Below are 11,484 nucleotides of genomic sequence, written 5' to 3'. Positions count from 1 at the left end.
TTAATAAATTTGATTTCCATTGATAACTTTTGTGTGATTTTGTTGTCAGCACATTCAACTATGTAAAGAACAAAGTATTTAATAAGAATATTTCATTCATTCAGATCTAGGATGTATTTTTTTTAGTGTTCCCTTTATTTTTTTGAGCAGTGTATAAATAAACATATAAGTAAGGTAATGTACAGCTTATTACACATAGAGAAAGTATCCGCTCAAGGAATACAGCTAACTAGATCAGCAAGCCTGATCCCTAACACAGCCCTTTATCTAATGTTTACAAGAAACAGGAAAGAATAAATTCCTCATTCAACCCCCGTGGGGTCATAGCGTTCAATTGATATATCCACCGACTTTTTTGCTTTAATAGGTGCTTGTTCCGATCACCACCTCTCCTAAGCGGTGGTATATGGTCCAATGGCATAAACTTAAAATCCCTTATTTTGTGACCACAGTTCGCAAAATGTCTGGCAACCGGTGGTGTGCTAGTTTCCACTAGCTGTAGAGCTTTTTTAATTGAAGAGCGGTGCATGGAAATTCTTTCCTTTAGCATTCTTATTGTCTTGCCCACGTATATTTTTTTGCATGGACATACAATAATATACGTTACATAGCGGGTTTCACACGTCATCCTGTGTCTTAACACATATTTATGCCCTGACATAGGGTGTATGAATTCGCTCCCCGTCAACATAAATGTGCAATTGTCACAACTGCCACATTTAAAGGCTCCCTTTTGTAAACTGAGCCAATTACTGTTAGACGTCATTCCCGGACTGATGTCAGATTTTGAAACACGTTCCTTTAGATTCCTGCTCCTCTTATAGCTAAAGAGGGGTGTATTGGCGCAGAATCTACTCAGTGATGGATCAGTCTGGACAATGTGCCAGTGTTTAAGTATCGATTTTTTTACTACACCCGATGTGATGGCATAAGTGCTTGTAAATACCAAGCGCTCAGTCTCTACTTGTTTAGTCTTTGGGACCAAGAGGTCCTCCCGTTTAAGTCCCAGACATCTGGTCACAGCATTCTTTACCTCCATTGGATTGTAACCACGATCAATAAAGTTCTGCCCCATATTCGCTAGAGCCTCTGGCAATTTAGTGTGATCTGAAGTTATTCGCATTACCCTCAATAACTGTGAATAGGGAAGTCCTCTTTTTAAAGGTTGTGGATGAAAACTTGATGCAAGGAGAAGTGTGTTTTTGTCGGTAGGCTTCCTAAAAATATTGGTAGTGAAACATTCTTCATCAATCCCTACCATAACGTCAAGAAACTCCATGTTAGTCCTACTGCATCGATAAGTGAATCTAATGGATCCAGGCCTGCTGTTCAATTTATCCACAAATTCTGTAAGTGCTTTTTCACCACCAATCCACAGCATGAAGAGATCATCAATGAATCTAACATAAAAGGTTATGAATTTCGAAAAAACTCGATCACTCATAATATTCTTCTGTTCATAAACATGCATAAATAAATTGGCGTACGATGGGGCCATGTTCGACCCCATCGCTGTCCCGTGAAGCTGTAAGTAAAATGAATTGTTGAACAAAAAATTGTTTTTATGTAGAATGACTTCTACCGGTTGTAAGTGGTAGTATTTGATCCAACATTAAAGTTCAAGAAAGAAATATATTCTATTATTCAACTAGGATTTAGTAACGCATGGATTGACAAACAGACTGAGAAATGTCTCATTCAAGATCACCCGAGGATCCCGCTTTTGTATATCCTGCCTAAGGTGCACAAGAGCCTTGTGGATCCTCCGGGTAGGCCAATAATCTCCTCTAGAGGCTCACTAGGACAACCCTTGTCACAATATGTTGATTACCACTTACAACCGGTAGTACAACATACTCCCTACTTTATTAAGGATACGACCGATTTTATCAATAAACTAAAAAAGTTTGGCCAACTGCCCGCTGATTGTCTCCTAGTGACTCTAGATGTGGATGTGTCTAGTTTGTATATTAGTATTGATCACATTGAGGGCATTGAGTCAGTAAGGAGAGCCATCGCCACCAGTCCACAGTATGAAGGTCCACCAGTTGATTTTTTACTATTACTCATTGAAGTCATTCTACATAAAAACTATTTTTTGTTCAACAATTCATTTTACTTACAGCTTCACGGGACGGCGATGGGGTCAAACATGGCCCCATCGTACGCCAATTTGTTTATGCATGATTATGAACAGAAGAATATTATGAGTGATCGAGTTTTTTCGAAATTCATAACCTTTTATGTTAGATTCATTGATGATCTCTTCATGCTGTGGATTGGTGGTGAAAAAGCACTTATAGAATTTGTGGATAAATTGAACAGCAGGCCTGGATCCATTAGATTCACTTATCGATACAGTAGGACTAACATGGAGTTTCTTGACGTTATGGTAGGGATTGATGAAGGATGTTTCACTACCAATATTTTTAGGAAGCCTACCGACAAAAACACACTTCTCCTTGCATCAAGTTTTCATCCACAACCTTTAAAAAGAGGACTTCCCTATTCGCAGTTATTGAGGGTAACGCGAATAACTTCAGATCACACTAAATTGCCAGAGGCTCTAGCGAATATGGGGCAGAACTTTATTGATCGTGGTTACAATCCAATGGAGGTAAAGAATGCTGTGACCAGATGTCTGGGACTTAAACGGGAGGACCTCTTGGTCCCAAAGACTAAACAAGTAGAGACTGAGCGCTTGGTATTTACAAGCACTTATGCCATCACATCGGGTGTAGTAAAAAAATTGATACTTAAACACTGGCACATTGTCCAGACTGATCCATCACTGAGTAGATTCTGCGCCAATACACCCCTCTTTAGCTATAAGAGGAGCAGGAATCTAAAGGAACGTGTTTCAAAATCTGACATCAGTCCGGGAATGACGTCTAACAGTAATTGGCTCAGTTTACAAAAGGGAGCCTTTCAATGTGGCAGTTGTGCAAATTGCACCTTTATGTTGACGGGGAGCGAATTCATACACCCTATGTCAGGGGATAAATATGTGTTGAGACACAGGATGACGTGTGAAACCCGCTATGTAACGTATATTATTGTATGTCCATGCAAAAAAATATACGTGGGCAAGACAATAAGAATGCTAAAGGAAAGAATTTCCATGCACCGCTCTTCAATTAAAAAAGCTCTACAGCTAGTGGAAACTAGCACACCACCGGTTGCCAGACATTTTGCGAACTGTGGTCACAAAGTAAGGGATTTTAAGTTTATGCCATTGGACCATATACCACCGCTTAGGAGAGGTGGTGATCGGAACAAGCACCTATTAAAGCAAGAAAGTCGGTGGATATATCAATTGAACGCTATGACCCCACGAGGGTTGAATGAGGAATTTATTCTTTCCTGTTTCTTGTAAACATTAGATAAAGGGCTGTGTTAGGGATCAGGCTTGCTGTTCTAGTTAGCTGTATTCCTTGAGCGGATACTTTCTCTATGTGTAATAAGCTGTACATTACCTTGCTTATATGTTTATTTATATATTTGGTGTTAGTGTTTATCTATGTAGGACAGTATGAGGACAATATGTCATGGAGGGTAATCGTTGGCATACGATGTAGAGGTGTATGACTGAGAATGAATCCATTTCAAGATCATGATTAATATAATAGGCTTTTTGCGGATTGGATTTCAATCACACACATGTCTGGAATTTGTTGGCTTGTATAATTATGATCGACATGAATAATATGTTTGAAGAATGTAGAAATACCCTCTATACAGAATATACACACTGTCCTCATGGGGGTTAATGATTAGATGTTAAGATATGGTTTTTTATAGATAGATACACTATGTTCTTTTGATTCCCTGTTGCAGGGGGAGAAAGGCGATGCGGCCTGGTTGCCAGGAGACAGGTAAACCAATGAAGTACGTCATGACATGTAGGCAGACCCCCTGCGGGAGTGGACCAATTGGCTAGCCACCGTTCGTTGACAGGGCGGGAGGTGCCAGACTCGCGTCACGGTTACGTGGCGCGGAGAGGTGGTATCCCCGTTACCTAGGCAACGGAGGGAAGGCCACAAGTGATCCGTCAGAAGCATGGGGTCGGGCCAGATGACGTCACAGTTGGGCGCCCGGGCGGCCGGACCCGCGCGCCTTTCAACACCAGCTGGCAGGGATGATTAAGAAAGAGGGGACAGGTGAGCACCGTTTTGAACAATTTACAGGGTATAAATGTAGAAAGATTGGCTGACTGATGATAACAGCTCCCCTGACGACGGCGGTAGCCGAAACGGCTGTTGGGAAATTCTGCTGGGTAGGATGCATATCCCCAGCACACACAGGACGTGTGAGATACTTGATATTGAAAATGCTACATTTACTAATTGCTGAATTTGCACAGAAAAACCCTTTGTGATGTGATACAAAATGGCATAAAAATGTTTGATTACATTTGGAGTGCTGGTCTCATCTACAACATAGCCCCAGCTGGAGCCTCATGGTGTGGTTGTATGTATATTGAAAAGTGTTTTGACCTGGCACCCGTTGGTGGATACCTACAGTGTTGTGCGGCTCATGTTTTTACATTATATATATATATATATATATATATATAAAATATATATATACACTGCTCAAAAAAATAATGGGAACACTAAAATAACACATCCTAGATCTGAATGAATGAAATATTCTTATTAAATACTTTGTTCTTTACATAGTTGAATGTGCTGACAACAAAATCACACAAAAATTATCAATGGAAATCAAATTTATTAACCCATGGAGGTCTGGATTTGGAGTCACACTCAAAATTAAAGTGGAAAAACACACTACAGGCTGATCCAACTTTGATGTAATGTCCTTAAAACATGTCAAAATGAGGCTCAGTAGTGTGTGTGGCCTCCATGTGCCTGTATAACCTCCCTACAACCCACACAAGTGGCTCAGGTAGTGCAGCTCATCCAGGATGGCACATCAATGCGAGCTGTGGCAAGAAGGCTTGCTGTGTCTGTCAGCGTAGTGTCCAGAGCATGAAGGCGCTACCAGGAGACAGGCCAGTACATCAGGAGACGTGGAGGAGGCCGTAGGAGGGCAAAAACCCAGCAGCAGGACCGCTACCTCCGCCTTTGTGCAATGAGGAACAGAAGGAGCACTACCAGAGCCCTGCAAAATGACCTCCAGCAAGCCACAAATGTGCATGTGTCTACTCAAACGATCAGAAACAGACTCCATGAGGGTGGTATGAGGGCCCGATGTCCACAGGTGGGGGTTGTGCTTACAGCCCAACACCGTGCAGGACGTTTGGCATTTGCCAGAGAACACCAAGATTGGCAAATTCGCCACTGGCGCCCTGTGCTCTTCACAGATGAAAGCAGGTTCTCACTGAGCACATGTGACAGACTTGACAGAGTCTGGAGACGCCAAGGAGAACGTTCTGCTGCCTGCAACATCCTCCAGCATGACCGGTTTGGCAGTGGGTCAGTAATGGTGTGGGGTGGCATTTCTTTGGGGGGCCGCACAGCCCTCCATGTGCTCGCCAGAGGTAACCTGACTGCCATTAGGTACCGAGATGAGATCCTCAGACCCCTTGTGATACCATATGCTGGTGCGGTTGGCCCTGGGTTCAAGGATTGACAAAGGGCGGAAGGCCCGAAACGCGTTGGAGAGAGACGGAGGCAGGAGTAGCGGAAGCGGGATCTGACGTCATCACCAAGCGCCGATCTCAAAACGAACGGATACCGCAACTCATTGCAGGAGGGAACCAGAGCCGGGACGCCACTAGTGAGCCGCGATTGGCGGCTCACAAAAGGTAGGGAGAGCCAGGGTCAGTCAATTACTGGACAGTAAAACCTGGATCACTAATACGGAACCCCCAGCAATTAAAAAACCTACAAAATACCTCCACATATTACCCAAAAGAGCTGTATTCATTATAACTAACTAACAGTTTTCTTTTTTAGGTATGAGCATTTTTTAAACAAATTACAAGCGCTTCTATATTTTAGAGTTAGCATGCTTACTATGCTGATGCTCACCGGAGATCATTGGATTATACTGTCGGCTGACCACCCTGGCAGGCTTGTATGCTGATGTTATTATCCTGACTCCAGATTTCATGCACTTCATGTGGAACTATGTATACTCTTTTTTGCTGCTATTTCTATAAAGATTTTTCTGAAGCATTAACATTGGATGTGCGGCCTCTCTGTCTTTGAACTAACATATATATATATATATATATATATATATCGGCAGCATCACCTCCTCCATACCTCTCTCCTGTCCCTGACCTCCCTCTCATGTACCCACTGTCATGTCCCTGTGCATCCCTGCCACCCCTCTCTCTCCTTTTGTGTGTGTGTGTGTGTGTGTGTGGGGGGGGGGGGGGGGGGGGGGGGGCAATAATGTTGTGCCTAGGGGCGGCCAGACCCCTAAATCCTCCTATGCTTCTAGATATGCAATCAGGTTTCAGGTGCTGCTTATCGCACTGCATATGGTTCCACAATGTCTGCAAATAACAGGTTTCTACAAAAAACATCAACAAAGGAGCTTAATCACTGCAGCGGCTTCCTCCCCGAATGAACTTGTGCTACCTGTAGGTTACTGAGCCCAGGGTTGACTGGCACTACATCTTGATGCATAGCCTTGCGACCAGCAGTGGTAAAGGTCAACATTTAGTGCACTGTCCTCAGAACAGTCTTTGTTGCTTCCCATGGTGGCTACAGTTCTTTTGGAGATAGGGCCTAATTTGGAAATTGGGACTACTAAATCTCAATATGTATAGTTTGGAGCAGAGAAGGGAAAGGGGAGACATGATAGAAACTTTCAAATATATCAAGGGTTTAAACAAAGTCCAGGAGGGAAACAGTCTTCAAATGAAGAGAAGTAACATGACACAAGGACATGCACTGAGACTGGAGGGGGGGAGGTTCAGGGGAAACTTGAGGAAAAATTACTTCACAGAAAGGGTAGTGGACAAGTGGAATAGCCTCCCATCAGAGATGGTAAAGGCTAAGACAGTAGAGCACTTTAAACATGCATAGACATGAGGATATCCTTACAAAGAAATAAGGATCAAATAAGGTTTGAGGTAAAAAAAAAAAAAAGGCGCAGACTAGATGGGCCAAGTGGTTCCTATCTGCCATCAGATTCTATGTTTCTATGTTAGATTTGTACGTAAACGCGATGGTTTATGTACAAGTCCGATGGTGGGTGCAGTGCGCAATGTGGAGTAAGCCTCAGGTTACTTAGATGGCCAACGTCCATGCAAGTGATCGGCTGCTGTGTCCTCGGAACAGAAGCATGGAGGAGGTGTCTGATACTCAAGATGCCTCCTGCTGCTTTTGCATAACTTAGGAGTAGCGCTTGCTACTGCATATCCATAATAAGTGAATTCAGTCCCATATTACTTGGTACAGTCCCAGAGGGCTGAGCCTTTACTTGAATATACATGGTACCCACACTGAACATGTGGGTAACTGGGGAACGCAGACCCTCCAACATGACCCGCCCCACTAGGTACAAAATGCTCTGTTCCTGGATTTCCCTCTTAATTTATGATTTCCATCACCTGTGTTGAACTAGTTAAATGATAAGAAAGCTGTTTCTTCACAGGTGATTGCAATCATAAATTAAGAGGGAAGTCCAGAAACAGAGCATTTTGTACCTAGTGGGGTGGGTCATGTTGGAGGGTATGGGAACGCAAAGCGGTAGGTCAAAGTATGCTGGCAACGTGTGCATAATAAGGTACATCAATGGTAGATACAGTTTACTCCCTTTGTTTCACCACATATATAGTGCTCATAGTCCAGATTCGCATGACTGGTTTCGCAACCCTATGCATATTTTTTTCCACCAACATTTTATTTACATTAGTCCCTGCTTGTTTAGAAAGGTAGACTTTTTTTTTTTATAAATATAAAAAAAAAGTGCAAGAGCCAGATGTTTAAATTAAAGGATTTCTTCCCCTCCTTTTTTTATTAATTAAAGCCAATGCATTTTTGTGTATATGTAATCCATGGATCAATTCATCTGCCTTTACTCTGGTCAGGCAAACTAGTGTTGATGACAGAGAATAACACTCTGCCTTTGGTGAGAAAATTTAACAGGAACTAAGAACAAAAAAGGCTTCTACAGCAAGAGGGAAGCAGAAAGGGAAACGCACGGCCAAAAGGTCGGGTCAAATGCGCCCAAATAGATTGTGACATGGACCCAGGGGGTTATGGGAAAGGTCCTTAGCGCGAAGAGAATCTAGACGCTACCAAATGCGCCGCAAACAGAGGAGCCAGGTGGAACGCATAACCAGGAAGCAATGTGGAACGCACAACCAGGCAGTCGAGTGGAACGCACAACCAGGAAGTCAGGTGGAAGGTAATCAGAGGAGGTGTTTCAAGTTATCACCAACTTCCGGCGTATGCACGAAGAAGAGAATCGTTGCTGACATAATGCAGTTGCTATACAGCCTGAAGGTAATTACATTTATTAAGAGCAGCTGTGTCTGTGTTTTGATATTTACCCCACATGATACAGGTGGAGCAGACTCTGGTGTCTGGAGGAGGAGGAGGAGGATGGTGGTGGTGGTGTCTCCGTTGTATATCAGTCTCCAGTGTTCTACGTAATTGTTCTTATATATAGACCAAGCTTGGACTGACTTGTAGCCCCAGGACACATTTAAAGTCATGTAATAAGCATTGCTCAACCTAATTACGTCATTGTGTGACTTGATGACCTCATTTATGAAGTATTTTATTGCAAGTGGCATTGGGATCAAGTATGACATGGAGAAGTCTTCCCATATGTGATCCCATATGGTGTGTGTGCGGTGATTAGGATACATGCCAATTTTTTTTTTATAGACTCGTTATCTCATTTACTTGATCAGTGATTGGATAACTTCCATGTTACTAAGCTCCTGATATTTTTTTTACTAATATTAGTAAACCAAGGCCACCCATATATAATCAACTCTGTACATAACATGGTGTATAAATTGAGGTTCTTAGCACATATTTGGCCAAACTTGTGAACCCCATCAGATAGGTCCCTAACATTACTTCTACTAGCAATTATACTCCATGGAATTTGCAGAGATTATTATATCTGTTTTGACTATGAGTGTTACCAATTATTTATTTATTTATTTATTTATTTATATTGCGTCACAAGAGTTCCTCAGTGCCCAACAAAGTATATAAAAACAAGAAAACAAAGACAGTACAAGACAATGTAGGACATGCACATGGTATATAAACTTCTGCATCAGGGGACATGACACTACGGCTGGGTACACACTTGTACCACTTTTACACCAAAAACCCAGGTTCGACCCAGGTTTCTGGACACAGGGGGTCATTCAGAGTTGATCGTAGCTTAGCACAGCTACGATCATGTTTCCATGTGCCCCTCCGCACAAATACAAAAGCATCGCCTTTGTATCTGTGGAGTAACTCCCGGCCAGCGCAGCTCCTGCGGCTGGCCGTGAGTTGAGTGTCGCAGCCGCCGCGCCACACCCCCCCAACGCCGTTCAGCCCCTTCCCGCCCAGCGACCGCCTCTGTCTCAGAGGCGATCGCTGGGCACCGACGACTGCCATGCGCCGGCGCATGCGCAGTTCCGACCCGATTGCTGCGCTGCGACAAACTGCAGCGAGCGAACGGGTCGGAATGAGCCCCACAGTTCCAACCTGGGTCAGACCCTGTTTACACTGCACTGGTTGGGCCCTGGTTATTCCCGGTTCAGTCCCATTTACACTAAACGCGGGTCTGCACTGCATGTCACTCACAGACTCTCGCTTAAGGCAGACCTCTGCATACACAGCCAATCACTAGCTTATAAGCATAACCTGGGTCGAGATGTTTATTCTGCATTGTTACCTGGGTCCAATCCTGGTATCTACAAGAGTCAGATTCCCTGATCACTCGACCTGGGTTATTTTTAAGGTCCCTTTTACACCAAGCTGTGACCTGGGTAGACCCAGCAATAACCCAGGTCAAAAGCTTGGTGTAAATGGAGTATAAAATACCCCTTTCACATCTCCAATTGCGGATCCCACCTGGGAATTGGAAACGGGTCCTTCCCGGGTGGGATCTGGCATTGGAGATTCTCCCTACCCATTTCGCTGGCTGTCCAACCCGGCAATATGCCGGGTCGGTTGCCATAGCGGCGGAGGCGGGGGTGGCGTTGGGAGTTGAGCTCATCTCTGCGCCGCCTCTCCCTATATAGTAAACGGGTCCCGGGTCGCATCGACCCGGGAAGCCATTTATGCAGCCACTGACCCAGTATTCAACCTGGGAATAAAACTGCTTATAACCCGGGTTGAATTACCGAGTCAGGTGACCCGGGAATTCGGAGTTGGCGCTTTCACACTGCACACTGACCCGCGTCGATCCGGCAATATGCCGGGTCGATACGGGTTATTTGTTGCGGTGTGAATGGGGTATTATTAGCTATATCTGCATATCAATTAATGGGATAGTGTGTTGTGCATACACACTTCCCGATCCTTTGTGACTGACGCCATGAACTGGACAGGCATTTACATGCGCCCGCCTAGTTGCGCTGTCAATTACCGCTGGCTTGTGCAGCGAGTGTACGAGTGGTTGCCTGATCGCCCGTACACACAGCAAGAAGCGACGATATATCGGCCGTGCTGCAGGGCCGGCGCGATAAGTCTGTGAACGATGTCGTTCCCAGGCATATCGCTGGTACACACTGGCCGATGGACCAGTGATATATCGCCCAGTGTGTAAAGCATCAGGGTGGTAGAAACAGAGGTAAGAGAAGGAAAAGCACATGAGGGGAGAGGGCCCTGCTCGTGAGAGCTTACACTCTAACGCAGGGGTGGGCAATTATTTCAGCTGAGGGGCCACTTGACACTTTCCTGTCAGTATCTGAGGGCCACACACAAAATAGCAGCTCCCCCCACATGCCAAAAATATAGGGACGTGGCTTCATGTGGAAGGGGTGTGGCCAAAAAATAATACAGATTCATATTAGGCTGCACAATAGTCTCCATTTTTCAAATTGCGCCACACAGCGCCATTTACACACATTACGGCAGGTAGAGCTCCCTTTTACACATTAACATTTTATTTGGGATAATTATTGCGCAGCAAGCAAATTATCCAGTGTCTTATGGCCCCTGGGAAAGGTGTGACACAGTGACGGAACACGAGGGGTGACACAGTGACAGAGCACAAGGGGTGGCGCGGTGACAGAACATGGGGGTTGACACAGTGACAGAACACGGGGGGATGACACAGTGACAGAACATGGGGGGTGACACGGTGACAGAACACGGGGGTGACACAGTGACAGAACACGGGGGGGGGGGGTGACACAGTGACAGAACACGGGGGTGACACAGTGACAGAACACGGGGGGGGGGGTGACACAGTGACAGAACATGGGGGGTGACACGGTGACAGAACACGGGGGTGACACAGTGACAGAACATGGGGGGGGTGTGACACAGTGACAGAACATGGGGGGTGACACGGTGACAGAACACGGTGGTGACATGG

At 44.7% G+C, this 11,484-nt stretch overlaps 1 protein-coding gene across 2 annotated transcripts in view; it reads left to right on the top strand.

Annotated features, from left to right (window-relative positions):
• Positions 1 to 8,189: 8,189 nt before the first annotated feature.
• The window catches only part of LOC135054851 (zinc finger protein 345-like), a 57,437-nt gene continuing 54,142 nt past the window's right edge, over positions 8,190 to 11,484 (top strand). The window contains exon 1 of one of the 2 annotated variants that reach the window (XM_063958254.1): positions 8,190 to 8,432. The gene's annotated coding sequence lies outside the window, so the exon portion shown is untranslated. Of the gene's footprint in view, positions 8,433 to 8,526; positions 8,579 to 11,484 lie in introns of those variants that run through there. The other variant, XM_063958255.1, reaches the window with a different exon arrangement.

The sequence above is a fragment of the Pseudophryne corroboree genome, chromosome 3 (assembly GCF_028390025.1).
Source record: "Pseudophryne corroboree isolate aPseCor3 chromosome 3, aPseCor3.hap2, whole genome shotgun sequence".
NCBI lineage: Eukaryota > Metazoa > Chordata > Amphibia > Anura > Myobatrachidae > Pseudophryne > Pseudophryne corroboree.
The sequence above is the reverse complement of the archived record's forward strand: the minus strand, read 5'-3'. Positions and strand labels throughout refer to the sequence as shown.